General features: G+C 38.2%; 1 pseudogene; it reads left to right on the top strand.

Moving 5' to 3' along the window:
- Positions 1-13,947: 13,947 nt before the first annotated feature.
- LOC120361791 (5S ribosomal RNA) lies at positions 13,948-14,066 on the top strand (annotated as a pseudogene).
- Positions 14,067-15,125: the final 1,059 nt, after the last annotated feature.

The raw sequence follows: 15,125 nt of genomic DNA, 5'->3' as shown, positions 1-15,125 counted from the left end.
ATAAAACCCTGTATATACATAGGACCACATCTGAGTCTGACTATGATGATGTAACTCCCTCTTCTAGCTCTGCCAACATATGTGTAAAAATAACTTATAAATTATACTTGAATTTTGTCTTCGATTAACTGGATCAGGGGAACTCTCTGTGAGGACCTGGGTATGGCTTGAAAGAGTTGGCAGCACAGCAACCAAATATCCTGGCTTGCTTTCTTAATGTTTCAAATAACCATAAGCCATAAATTTGGGTTCACTTAATAGTACTACATCACTAGGTGGAAGTGGTATACATAAAACTGAACGTAAGCACATACACAAGTAAATTGCATGAGTAGGTCAATCATTCTTGCAGTGCATCTGTTCTTGCTGTACTGTCAACTCTCTGTCAAACCATACCCATAATCAGTTGATTAAAGAAAAAGAAGACATTCAAGTCTATTTTATAAACTGTTCAACACAAAAAGCTTGCAGAACTGGAAGACAAAGTTATATCATGATAGTCACACTCAGATATGGCCCTGAAAGGATAATGATAAAGGAAATCCATCAAATAGGTAAAATTTTCTCTATGCATGAAGGTGTTATGGCCCACATGATGGATTTATACCAACCCAAAGCTTTGGCTAACAGACTGGTGGAACATGGTCAGATGTTCAAAGAGTTAGGAATAAGATTAATGACTGGTGTTAAAGAGACATGGGTGAGAGATTTGAAACTTTGGGAAAAGGTAAGAATTTGAAAATATTTCTATACCATGAAAATATTCACTGATTTCTCAATAGTCAGCTAGACAAGACCACTCTTTCAGTCTTTTGTTCTCAGTCATCCCTGTGCTGGTTCACTGGGCTCTTGGGGAAAAAAAGGCCAAAGTAATAAGGAGATACATTATTTGTGGGTTCAAAAACATAGATGATCGATCTCCAACAAGATCAATCTAGACACCACTGCTAGCCCATATCCATGGGGACCAGCTTAGCATCTGCTGCCAGGACAATTTTATTAGAAACCATCCATTATAGATTGGATGGTGATTTGTACTTGGTTTGATTATACTTATATTAAATATGGATTTGCACTGAATTTTCATCTGCTAGACATACTACTTATGGGGCTGGGCATGGTGGCTCATGCTTGTAATCCCAGGACTTTGGGAGGTCAAGGTGGGTGGATCATCTGAGGTCAGGAGTTCAAGAACAGCCTGGCTCCACGTGGTGAAACCCTATCTCTCCTAAAAATACAAAACTTAGCCAAGGGTGGTGGTGTGTACCTGTAACACCAGCTACTTGGGAGGCTGAGGCAAGAGGATCACTTGAACCCAGGAGGTGAAGGTTGCAGTGAGCCGAGATCACAATACTGAACTCTACCCTGGGTGACAGAGTGAGACTCTGTCTCAAAAAAAAAAGTAAAAAAGAAAAGAGAAGAAATACTATTTATGGACTACTTTGTCTACTCATTTACTACCATAACATCCTAGACTACGTTGCTTCTTAACAAGAAATGCGTTTAGCAGCAAAGGAGCTATACCAGTCAGCATACACTGATGCAAATCACCAGCTTTACCATCAATTAGAAATAGTTGAACTGATATATGGTAGAATGCCCTTTTGAAAAGTCAGTTACAAAGCGAATTAGGAGATGCTTTTCAATATATGATGCTTTTTTCCAACAACCACTGTTATTGTACCAAAGCATAATGATAGAGAAACATAAAGTGGAAATGTGATTTGCATCTTTCAGTCTTGTATATAATAAACCATTGATAAAATACCTTTTTACTATTATTTTGACTTTAGGATCCTCTGGTTAAGAGATTTTTGTACCAAAAAGGAACATCTCTATAAAAGAAAACATACTACTTCCTTGTAACTGGAAGTTTGGATTGCGACTTAGCTATGTGTACCTTCAAACAGGGACAACTTTGTTAGGGCAATTAATCCTGACTATCACAGAGAAATTAATGTAGGTAAGGAAGAGTGTATATGAAACCCTTAAAATCCTCTACTGTCATGTTGTAGAGGATCCTTGGGGTATCACTTCATGAGCTGGAAACCTCTGTGGCCAGTGGCGGCTTTGCCTGATTCTTGCTAGGGCCCACTGCTTCCACTCAGCCTGGCAGAATGGGCTCAGCTCATACTACTAACCTGGATCCCATGCCTGTCAAGGGAGAGTGGAGCAGCAAGGGATGTGTGAGCAAGTGAGCATGGGGTCCAGCCACCGTGCACAGCCAGGCATGCTGGCTGTGGTGGGGCAGGCAGCTTCAAGTGCAAGCATGGGCTCTGGCTCCCTGCATGGCTATGGGTGGACCATATGTACACCACAAGCAGCTCCCATGGCTGGCACCAGGGGATGCAGTAGTGCCTGGAAGCTTGGAGATGCCAGAAACTGCAGAGCCCCAAAGGGGAGTGTCACAGCCCTGGCTTGGGACACTCCTAGATCTGGGTTCTCTGAAAGGCAGTGGCTCTTCTCTCCTTCTTGTCACTCACAACCTGGCAAGCAAGGAGCATGTTTCAGCACTGTTTGTGTTACAGCTCTTTTAGCCCTGCCGTTCGGTGGGTCTCAAGTTTTTGTCCTGCACTGAGGAAGAATGAGGTAGGCAGACAAGTGGAGGGTGATTATTGAGTGACAGAAAAGCTCAGAGAAGACCCACAGTGGGTAGTTCCTCTACACAAGCAGAGTGTCCCAACGAATGTTCAGTACTCAGCAGAGAGGAGATCCTAGGGTGGGTAGTTCCTCTTTACAGCTGGTCATCCTATTGAGTATTCAGCTCTCAGCAGACAAGAGACCCTAGGGTGGGTAACTACTCTCCACAATTGGTAGACCTGTTGTCTCCTCAAGTCTGGCTGAGTCCAGAGTTTTTATGGGCTTCAGAGGGAAGGAATTACATGCTTATTGGTCCATTGGTGACCATGGGTGGACTCCGTGAGAGCAACGTTAAGTTCTACTCCATTCCATGGGGATGGCAGCCCGGCCTCCAGGATTCAGTCCCTTCCTAGCTTGACAGTGGAAATTCACTGGAGACCTGCCCCTTTCTGCCCCAGAGCCTGTCTGCCTCCTGCCACTGTTCATGGTGCCTAGGCTGTTCCTGCCAAGGGACACTTGCAGGCTAGCACTGAACTGCTCCCAGCCCTCCCTTGGCCTCCCTCCGCCTCTCTCTACCTCCCTCCATGCTCGTTGGTGTTCAAAGTGTGGAGGAGGCCTAGGCGGCATGGCACTGGAGTGTCAGCACTGCCCCAAGTGTGCTCACACCCCATCCAGGTTGCAATAGTGCTGGACTTGGCCTCAACTTTGCTCAGAGAGCAGAGCAGGTGCTGAGAGCAGGGAGAGGCCAGGCAGTGGGAGCAGGTACTTCTGAGCCTGTGGAGGTAGTAGGCGGCCTTTGTGAGCCCCTGAGAGTGCAGAGATGCCTGGGTTCACACTGAGGCTGAGGGCCACAGACTTACCCAGGAGGGTGGAGCTCCCACCTGCTCCAGGCTCCCACTGGCTCCATGGAGCAAGCAGCCCTAGTAGCGCCTCCCCACTGAAGCGGGCATCATGGCAACAGCCACTCCTGACAGGCTGCCACTGCCATCAGTGTCTACTAGTAAAATTCAGTGGAGTAATATAGAAAGCCATATATACATAGGGCCACATCTGAGTCTGACTATGATGATGTAACTGCCTCTTCCAGCTCTGCCAGCATATTGTGTAAAAACAGTTTATAAATGACTTGAATTCCTCCTTCTTCAACTAACTGGTCATAGGGAACTCTCCATGAGGCTGTGGGCATGAACTGAAAGAAAGTTGGCAGCACACATCCAAATATCCTGGTTTGCTCAGGATTGTCTCATTTTATGTATACTACAGTAGCATGATATTAATAGAACTCTCATCGTCAAAAGTGCCTCAGGTTAAAATAAAAGTGTATAATGATCTTAACTAGATTGCAAACCAGTGGATATTCAGTTTCTTTAGGATTTATGATTTGTATGACCATTCTGGTAAAAGACTCCTGACAACCTAGAGTGGTAGTGAAAGGCAAAAGGAATTTCAAACAGGTAATAAAAAAATAAATCAAATATAACAACTCAGCTTTATGTATACCTGTAGAAATAAGAACTCTGGAACCTACCCATTTTATTTTCTTGCTCTCTATTACCTATCTGGACATATATCTCAAGATCTGTATCTCCATTTATACCTACATAGAGAACACAAGAGAATATATAGCCATATATATATAGCTATCTAACTAGACCTATATATATAGATAGTTTACATAGTAACTAATTCTATATTGGTTGTCCCATCATCTCAAGTCTGGCTGAGTCGTTCGGGGGTTTTATGGGCTTCAGAGGGGAGAAAGTATGTGCTGATTGGTTGATGGTTGGCTTCCCATAAGGCTGTGGCTGTACCAGGCATACCACAAGCAGCTTCCATAGCTGGCACCAAGGAACACAGTGCCAACCTTGGAAGTTAGAATATTTCTATATATTCTAACATATATAGAAATATGCAGATATTTTATATATGTTAATAATATATAAACCAGGCATCCCCAAACTTTTTACACAGGAGGCCAGTTCACTGTCCCACAGACCATTGGAGGGCCGCCACATACTGTGCTCCTCTCACTGACCACCAGTGAAAGAGGTGCCCCTTCCTGAAGTGCGGCAGGGGGCCGGATAAATGGCCTCAGGGGGCCGCATGCGGCCCGCAGGCTGTAGTTTGGGGACACCTGACATAAACCATATATAGAGAGATCTAGTTTGACAGCAGTTGATAAATAGGTTGATAGATCTAGGTAATATCTATCTATTAATATAATATAGGCTGGGTACGGTGGTTGATGCTGTAATTCCAGCACTTTGGGAGGCCGAAAAGGGTGGATCACCTGAGGTCAGGAGTTCGAGACCAGCCTAACAAACATGGTGAAACCCTGACTCTACTAAAAATACAAAATTATCCTGATGTGTTGCTGCAGGCCTGTAATCCCAGCTACTTGGGAGGCTGAGGCAGGAGAATCTCTTGAACATGGGAGACAGAGGTTACAGTGAGCCAAGATTATACCATTGCACTCCAGCCTGTGTAACAAGAGTGAAATTCCATCTCAAAAAAATTTTATATATATATATATGTAGGCATATATATGTCTAAATTTATTTCTATGTATAAATTATATATATTTCTATGTTTAAATTTATTTCTATGTATAACTTTATTTCTATGTATAAATTAAATTTATGATATAAAATTATATATAACAAATTATATGTATATAAATTAAATTTATTTCTATGTATAAATTAAATGCATAATATAAAATTACATATATATGACATATTTCTATGTTATGTATGTATAATTTATCTTTTCTACCATTTTATAGGGCCTGGTGATTGTGATGATAAAGTAGACTCTTGCATATGAACATGGGGTTGAATAAGAGAAGAAATAACAGATACAGTTGCTGATGGTAATTAGGCCATTTTATTTGTAATAGAAGGTAAGTGCATTTATATTTTTTTGAAGAAGATTTGGATTCTGCTAGGAAGCAGATTGTTGCTGCTACTGTTCATGACTGGATAATTAAGCATGGGAAGAAGTGTGGGGAAAATTCTTAAACATGTAGGTCTCTTGTGTACACCGTTACACTGGATTCCGTAGGTTTAGTGTTAGGGTCCAAGATTTTTGTCCTGTATATTTAACCATCACAGCAAGAAACTGGTTTCCACTTCACAAATTAAGGAAAACTATGCTGGATGAATAAAATGAGGCTCGGCAAGATTGCAGTCAAGTTTAGGATTGCTGATTCAGGGGAAAGCCAAACTTGAAGAGAGATTTTAGGATTCCCCAAGCTGTGCTGAGAGTAAAAAAGAAATGTGTCCTGGTGTCTGCTCACCACCTCTCTTTCCGCTGGTGGTGTCTGACTCCCTGGGCTGACTGAGACATCATTTGCACAGACTCTTTGATGACCCATCACAGAAGACTGCTGGATGCTTGGGGCTAAACAGATCTGAGAATATACATTTTATTCCCAGCCCAAGTTATCCTTTCTCTTTGATCCATAGCATGGGGGCACCCCTATCAAGATTTTAAAATTTTGCTACAAGGGTGGACCAAATCAAACCAGCTGTGCTTCATCACCAGGGCTTTTCTTAATTCAAGATTGGAGCATAATTGATGCTCTAGGAAATAGCAGATACTTTTAAGTTGCTTTTGCTCTTCTCTGCTGCCTGCTGGAATAGAGACTTTGGTGAAAAAAAGATTCAGGAAACATAAGGGAAGAAAATGTAATATCTATAGATGTGGAAGTGTGGAGCTGTCATTTTGACTCCTCAGCAGCTGAACAAACATTTAAAGAGAGAGAATATTTATTGTTTAGCTCCTATTACAACCTCGTGGCATGATTTTCCTTGTTGAAATGCATTGTGTCTGGGAAGGGAGGGACGTAATGGAGAAGCTTCTGTTTGACGTGGATTGCTTTAGCTAATCCTATGCATGTCTTTGGGCTTATGATTGCACCAAATGGTTCATTATTTTAACAAGGTGAAAGCTCATTATTCAGAACTGTGAGCACACTTTGAACAATAGGTAGTAAATTTTTCATCCAGTGGGTACTTAGCCTCCCTTAGCCATATAAAAAGGTACTCAGTGAGGGGAAAAAGATAAGCACTATTTTTGCTGTTAAGTTTTTCCTAATAAGATAGAAAATGTAGAAGAGTTATAGAGTCATAATGTACCAGATTATCACGACGAGAAGAAATATTAGAGAACATTTGAACTGACTTTCATTTCACTGGTGGAAAAATGAGGCCTGATGAAAAATGTGTAACTTGTTCCAGATAAAACATCTAGTTAGATTAAAATAGAAAGAGGAATAATATGATAACGACTGATAACCAATTTGGTATTTCAATCCTCTTTAGATTTCTTTCAGAAAGGGAACATATGTTAGCTTAAGTAAGGATTCTATGTCTTGATGAAAATAGTGATTGCACAGGAACTTGACTGGCATAGAAGCTGCTGGAAGACATCAGATATATACATATGAAAATAGAAACATATGGTATTTTCTTCTTCAACAGTTACCCATAAACCAGAACGTAATTAAAACAATGATGATTATTACTAATGACACACATCTTTTTACCCATCTTTGGCACTGAGAGTATCAATAAATAGAATACATACCTGGTAAAGTGAAGAAGTCTTAAATTCAACCAAGGTATGGGAGAATGCTCCCAGAAATAAAGAAATGTAAGAATGGCATATTTTGTTTCTAGAAATCTTTGAGAACCAAGTAAATTTTTATTCTGATGACCCCCACCCCCACTGCTCAAAATAAGGCCAAATGGAAAGTTTTTAAACAGGAGTTAGTACGTTAAAGCAGTGTTTGTAGACAAGGGTATGCAGTTACAAGGACGTGTGTAGAGACTAGAATTAGGCTGTGGTAGGAAGGACTCTTCCTCTATAAAACCACCATAAAACCTCTATAAAACCACAGCATATGGAAGCCTGTAAAGGAAACTAAGCTATTGGACCACTGTAAGCTGCAAATTCAGGAGGCCAAGGGAGCATTGCAGTGTATGAGCAACCTGGAGCACAAACAGGTCCAAGAACATTCTTTCTGTGAATGAAGAACTCTATTCATTATTGAAATCTGGGAAAAGGATGACCAAGTGACTAAAGCCAGAAAGTATTCACACAGGAGCAGCCAGTCTATGTCTTAATAACATAAGCATTGAATTAGCCTGAAGACAGAGAGTCAACCCCCAATGGCTAAGGAAAGTGCAAAGAGACGGAGACATTGCAGTGCACTGAATTTAAATGCCTAATAAATAGAGATGCCCTTGCTTTTTTTAAGGATGCAGTTAAGGACCTTCAGTTCCAGTAACCACATGCTCTGGAATTAAAATGTTGGGGTTTTGTGCATGTGTGTGTGTGTTTTTTAACAGATGGTAGATATTTCAGTATAAATTTCATTCTAGTACATTTTAAAAAGACATTCAGTTCACCATTCACCCTGTAGGCAAGCATTGAGCATATAATATGCTTCTATAAATTTAGTTCTATGTATATTCAGGAGTCAGGGTGGGGATTAAAAATAATGTCAAGAGTGTCCCTGAAAATCCAGAATTTATATTTTAATTGTGGTGGCAACTCATATTCATATTTCAAATAAATCAGAACTTAAATACCCAAATGAAGTTATCCTTCTAGCAGTTTCTTGGAAGGCCACCTGCCTTTTTCATTAATGCACTACTGTTGGAAGACCTTTAATAATTGTTCTGGCCAGAAATGGCGGCTCATACCAGTAATCCCAGCACTTCAGGAGGCCAAGGCGGGTGGATCACGAGGTCAGGAGTTCGAGACCAGCCTGACCAATATAATGAAACCCTGTCTCTATTGAAAATATAAAAATTAGCCAGGCGTGGTGGTGTGCACCTATAATCCCACCTACTCAGAAGGAGAGGCAGGAGAATCCCTTGAACCCAGGAGGCGGACATTGCAGTGATCCGAGATTGCGCCACTGCATTCCAGCCTCGGCAACAGAGCGAGACTCTGTCTCATAAAACAAAAAGCAAACAAAAAGAAAAAACATTGTCCTAAGAGCCTATGACACACAATTTTAATGAATAACCTAATGAAGCAAAAAGCATAAATCTTTGCTCTTTGAGGATGTATTTGACTTGTTTTTAGAATCAATTGAAAATCCCTTCAAAATAGTTCTTCCAAATAAAGAGTGTGAGGCTCCTGAGTAATCCCACTGTGATTTGAAAAGAAAAAAAGAAGGTGCTAAGAGAAACCACTTTCCTTGTATGGAATATGCTCTTGCTCTGAAGGAAAATTCATTAAAAAAAAAAAAATAGCAACTGTGCTATCAAATGTCCGGGTGTTTCCAAATACTTAACTGTTTGGCATTATACAGCTCCTTCATCCAATTGACTGGACAATGAATGTTTCACTTTATATCCACGTTTTTGCTGTCATGTAAACACTACCATTAGCTTTGTTATCATTGCTTTTGCAATCTGTGCAAATAAATACTCTCTTGTACAGTTCATTAATGGTTTATGCTTTCCCAAGGATTACTTATCTTCTGCATCCTCCTACAATTTTGTTAGATAAGTGTGTCTGTATGACTTGACCCACTCCCCATAGGAGGTACAGCCAGGTCTTGATGTCATTGAAGGCAGCAAAGTTGGTACCTGGGCTGTGTGGAAGAAAGCCTCCTGCCTGCTGACTTCAATATTTTTCCCTGTGGGCTGAATTTAAGGGAGGTTTATCTCTGAGTGTATCCTTTCCCACACTAGTGCTTCAAGTTTTGGTCTCCATCTGTTAAGGCTTCTTTCAATTCTTTATAAAAACTCATTTTTCCTTTTGTGTGAGAGAAAACGAGAAACAAAGAACATTTTCACCTATATCTCCTATTTGGATTTTTCTCTTATTTCTTATTTGAACTTCTTATTTAATTTTTTTCCTGATATTTCCATGTAACTACAAAACATTGTTTTGCTTGACATAGGTCTCTTGTGAACTGACCCTCAAATTTGTTATTCTACTTGTAGAGATAATTCTTGGAGGATGGAAGATAAAAATAATTATGATTATGGACTGGAATTGGTTCTATAGGGTACAATAATGCCATGCTTTTCTAAGGCACATACGGATTTTTACACTGAAGTCATACAATAGTCAAACAGACTACATCAGCTGCCTCCCAATCCAGTGACAGACTGAAGTCAAGAGGATCCAGATTATTTGCTCTGAGGTCCCTTAGCAAACAAAATACATAAGAGGAAACATAAATTAAGAATCTCACTGCCAGGCTGCATCGTCACCCTTCTTCCTTTCTTTTTTTCCTTCTAAGCATGAGTTCTTACTTCTATCACAGTTTTGTTATAGGCACAGTTTTAAAATTTAATTTTGCTAAGCCTGGTACATCCATCTAGTAAATATTCAATTAGGCTGTCCAGGGTATTTTTAGTTTACCATTATAGTTTTCCTTTAATGTTTAATTCTTTTGCCTAAATTTGCACATACACTTTCACAAATGGGTATTCTGCACATCATCTAAGCTTTTTGAAATGCAGTGCTACAAAGCTTATTGAGAGGCTGAGGGGATTTATCCTAATCCAAGTCACTAGTTGAATATACATATAAATTTAATGCCAGAGTATCGAGAACTTTCCTCCTAGCTATCCACTGATAAAAGGCAGTGCTGACTACCTTCACTTAAAGGTACATCTCATATGACCATAGGATGTCCTCAATGACTTCATAGTACATCTGACGGATGGAGCACACAGGTATAAAATCATTTCTAACAAAAGCAAACTAGCTAAAAATTTATGAGCAGGGACTATTAGAAACTGTTTTCATAACAAGCATATTCTTTTTTTTAATACTTTAAGTTCTGGGGTACATGTGCAGATGGTGCACGATTGTTACATAGGTACACACATGCCATGGTGGTTTGCTGCATTCATCCCCCATCATCTACCTGAGGTATTTTTCCTAATGTTATCCCTCCCTAATCCCTCCACGCCCTGCTATCCCTACCCTAGCTCTCCCACCCCACGACAGGCCCCGGTGTGTGATGTTCCCCTCCCTGTGTCCATGTGTTTGCATTGTTCAAAATCCATTTATAAGCAAGAACATGCAGTGTTTGGTTTTCTGTTCTTGTGTCAGTTTGCTGAGAATGATGGTTTCCAGCTTCAGTCATGTCCCTGCAAAGGACATGAACTCATCATTTTTTATGGCTGCATAGAGGTAAAGCAGCTTCTGCAGGGTCATACAGTTGTTAGGTGGTGACTTAGTTTATCTTCCAGACAGACATTCTGAAATACAATACCTCATGCCCCCTCCTCTTTAAAAAGGGAATGCTTACAGTATATCTTCTCAGATTGTTGTTCGTCTCTAATAACTTTCCCATGAAATTTGTTTTAATACATAGGTTTTTCTGGCACCAAAGTTTGTGGCTTGGAGGGAATTTGAACATAAGTTATGAATTGACTAATGTAATGTCTTACTTATCCAATTTAGAGGCATTTATTAAGTACTTACTATGTTTTTGTCACATATAGGTGAACATGCTAGAAAGAAAAATTGATTTTAAAAAGTTATAACATATGTATTATGGGTTACCACAAACCACTAAGAAACATTGGCAGAGGACAGTGTTAACTGGACCAAGCAGCAGGGATGGAGTTGTATCATGGGAGGCTTTATGTCCCCAGTCAGTGGCTGATTTCATTTCCTGTAGCATGTTTCCCAAACAATTCCTACCCTCTCCAAGCTGGCAAAACTGTCTCTGCTCTTATTTTCTCCCTTTACTGTGAAGATCAAGGCCCCTCTCTAACGAGCCTTTTCGTGTTCTATCTGTCTGGCAATCTCTATCACCTGTTGTACTTCTTCTGTTTTATTTAAAAAGCAAAAAACTAAAATAAAAAAACTCTCTTCTGCTAACCAAAGTTAACTCTTCCAGCTCTGTTCTGGATAAGAGTCTTTCCCATTTCCTCCAGTCCTCTAAGATCTGGCTTTATAATGGTTTATTCCCATTACTCAGACTAGAAAAGTGCCCAAGTATCCTTTATGCTTAAAACAAAAGACATAGCACCACCAATAAGTTACATTTTCTTTCTTTTCTTTCCCTCCCTCCATTTCCAAACTAGCCTGGACTGTTTGCTGCCACTTCCCTGTCTTCTTGCAAGTCCCTGAACTTTTAATTCTAATAAAACTACACTGACTTTCTCTACTCATTTGTTCAAATCCAGTGTATTGCTCTCAGTCTCAATTCTGCTTTATATTTCATCAACATTTGACTTTGACTCAATTATTTTCCTCTTTCTTATTCCTAAATTTCATAAAATTTCTCTCAAGCAGCATTTTCCTAAATGCATTTCTAATATGTCATTCCAACTCTTGAAATAGCCTTCTAAATATTATTTCTCTACACAAATCAAATATTGCCTCTGCTTGAAATGGCCTTCCTTCTGTCTGTCTACTGAAATTTTATTCATCAATCATGATCTAAAGTGAGTAGCATTCATTACACAAATCTTTTGTTTTCTCTTAGCCAAATGCAATGCTTTTCTTTGTGCTTTTCTAACACTTAGTAATATTTTCACATTGGCAATTGTCGCTTTATCTTAAGTTTATGAAATTTTTCAAAAGTAGAGAGAAAAAAATGTCATAACAGACATATGCTCCAATACATATTAACATTTGTTATACTTGTTTTAGATATATATTTTTGGGAAAAATATATGGATATGACAAAATCCTCCTGCTTTTCAAAACTGCTGTGGTAAAATAATTACACTTAGAACTAATATTCTATTTATGCTATGTTTTTTATTTTGAATGCCTATATGTGTGTGGGTATGTTTAGATGTATATAAAACACAGGTCAAACATAGAACTCTGTGTGTGTGTGTGTGTGTGTGTATGTGTGTGTATGTGTGTTCTTAAAGTACATAATATTGGTTTCTGTGAGTTTTTTTAATAAGGTAGTGCTTGCTGTACACAGTGCTTTGCACCTGGATTTTTCACTAAACATTATGTTTAGTAATATACGTAGGTTGACATGTTTATATGGTATAATAGGTCATTAATTTTAAATCTTCATACAAAATCAATTAAATCTTTCATGCTATCTTGTTAGACATTAGAATTTTTTTTAATTTGTTTTTTTATGTTTTCTTACTACAAATATTGCTAGGATAAACATTTTGTGCATACGTGCAGACATTTCTACGCAGTTTACTTATGGAGTCCATGAAGTCTCTGTATCCTCATTAGTGACGTCTGTGTTCTATTCTATTCTTAGCACAAATGTATATTTTCAAACCTGATCTGGTAGACAACTCCTTGGCAGTCATTAACAAGGGAGGGTAGCTGATAGATTTTTTTCAGGTCATTGTTACGAGCAGGGATCTCATGCATAGAAATTTTTAGCTGCTCTATAAGTGGAAGGGCATTTTTCTATCATTACTAAATATTGCCAAAGTGATCTTCAAATAGGTTGGTTCTATGTATGCCCCAACAATAAATACATGAAAGTTCTCATTACTCCAGATTCTTGACAAGAATTGTTATTATCAGACTTTTAATTATTTTACAAAATGAACAATACAATTATGAATTTTGTTTTAATATGAATTGTGTTTAGTACAAGTACAAAGTTATTATCTTGTGTAATTATTAACAATAATATCTCCATCCTGAGAATTGCCTATCCATAGCCTTTAGGTACTTAGGTTGTGTTATGACTTACTATTAATTTTCAGAATTTCTGTGTAGAGTCTGTACTAACATGTCATCTTTCACATACATGGCAAATATGTACTTCCCATCTGTAGTATCCCTTGAAATAGTTTTCATTTTAGTACAACCAAATATATCAAAATATTTGTATATACTAATTAGGAACTTGAATTCCTATGTTTGTATTTAAACTGGCTTTATAAATGCAATCATTCTGAGGATATTTTCTGATACAATGTGATCCTTTGTATTTTGTAATACTTTGAAGGTTTCTTTCATAATTAGGTTTTTAATAACTCAGGATTATACTGTGTTAAGTTGTAAATGTATTAATTTGAACTGGAGAAAGAAGAATAGAAACAGAGGAGCAAAGTATTTTACATATATATGTATATATATATGTATATATATATGTAGATATATATGTAGATATATATATGTAGATATATATGTAGATATATATGTAGATATATATATGTATATATATATATATATGTAAAGATTTTTCTTAAAATCTTGATCATATAATACTGCTCTCCTTTTAATAAAAATGGGAGTAAGTTTCAAACATTTACTTCTAAAGTCAGAGATTTCAAACACATTAACAGTATGGATTCTTGTTGTCCTGAAGAGAAGAAAAAATACTTAAATACCTTTCTGTTGTAGCAGTTATAAAACTGCTATGGAAAATGTGGGGTGGTCTCTGACCATAGCACCCTGAACATACCTGATCTCATCTGACCTCAGAAGTTAAACAGGGTTGGGCCTGGTTACGACTTGGATGGGAGACTGCCTGAAAATATCAGGTGCTACAGGCTTAAATAAACAACAACAACAACAACAACAAAGAATTTTTTTTGCAGAGAAAATACCTATAATTTGATCATTTAAAAAATCACTGCAAGCCATTAGTCTTTCTTTAAGTAGCACTGATGGTAATTGAAATCAAATTATCTAAGTAATTTTGTATTCATTATTCTCTAAACTACAAAATTTTCCAAAATTCCGATGCATTTAATGTATGATGAGCCAGGTGCGGTGGTTTAGGGCTGTAATCCCAGCTACTCATCAGGAGGCTGAAACAGGCAGATTGCTTGAACCTGGGAATTTGAGCCTGCACTAAGCGATGAACGTGTGGCTGCATTCTAGACTGGGTGACAGAGTTAAACTCCATCTTTAAGAAAACAAAAATTAAAAATTATAATGAAAATAAATGTGCAATAAATGTGAATGTAGTGTGGAGGATAGGTCTAGGTCAGCTCTGTTCTATGTCACAGATTTTTGAGGATCTGCCTTCCTCATTACATTTAATGTCCTGGAAAAGAAGTACATAGTTTGGATATCTTTGGAAAAACTACAACTCTGAATGAAGTTGCCACAAAAATAGGTACTCAGTAGTTGTTTGGTTAATTAGAACTGAAATCCCGTGTTCTTATAAAAATCAGGACTTAAAAAAACTGTGGCAGATAATGAACAGCCTTGGACTAAGGATAAGAAGACTCAACCCTATAAGAAGTAATGAATTGTATTGTTTTCTATATTCCTCTTTGCTGATTTTCCTAGAATCCAAATGTTCCTTGGCTCATGTATGCCCCACACTAACTACTTTTTACATTTCTGGGATTTAGATTATCTACTTTGAATGAAAAACAACACCTACTTCTGCTAAGTTTACGGAATTGTAGAATCCCATATAAGAATGCTTGCTTGTTTCTACCATTCTTATTTTCTATTTCTGAATTGGACCTACTATACAGTAGTTTCCAATTCAATTCCAGTATGTCCTAAACTCTCTCACCTCTCTAGTTAGTCTTGTCAGGCATACCTTCACCAATTACCATACATTGCCATGTGAAAAAAGACAGTCCTGTTTCATC

This window comes from Saimiri boliviensis, chromosome 13 (genome assembly GCF_048565385.1).
Source record: "Saimiri boliviensis isolate mSaiBol1 chromosome 13, mSaiBol1.pri, whole genome shotgun sequence".
Lineage (NCBI taxonomy): Eukaryota > Metazoa > Chordata > Mammalia > Primates > Cebidae > Saimiri > Saimiri boliviensis.
This window is presented reverse-complemented; position numbering and strand designations above follow the sequence as displayed.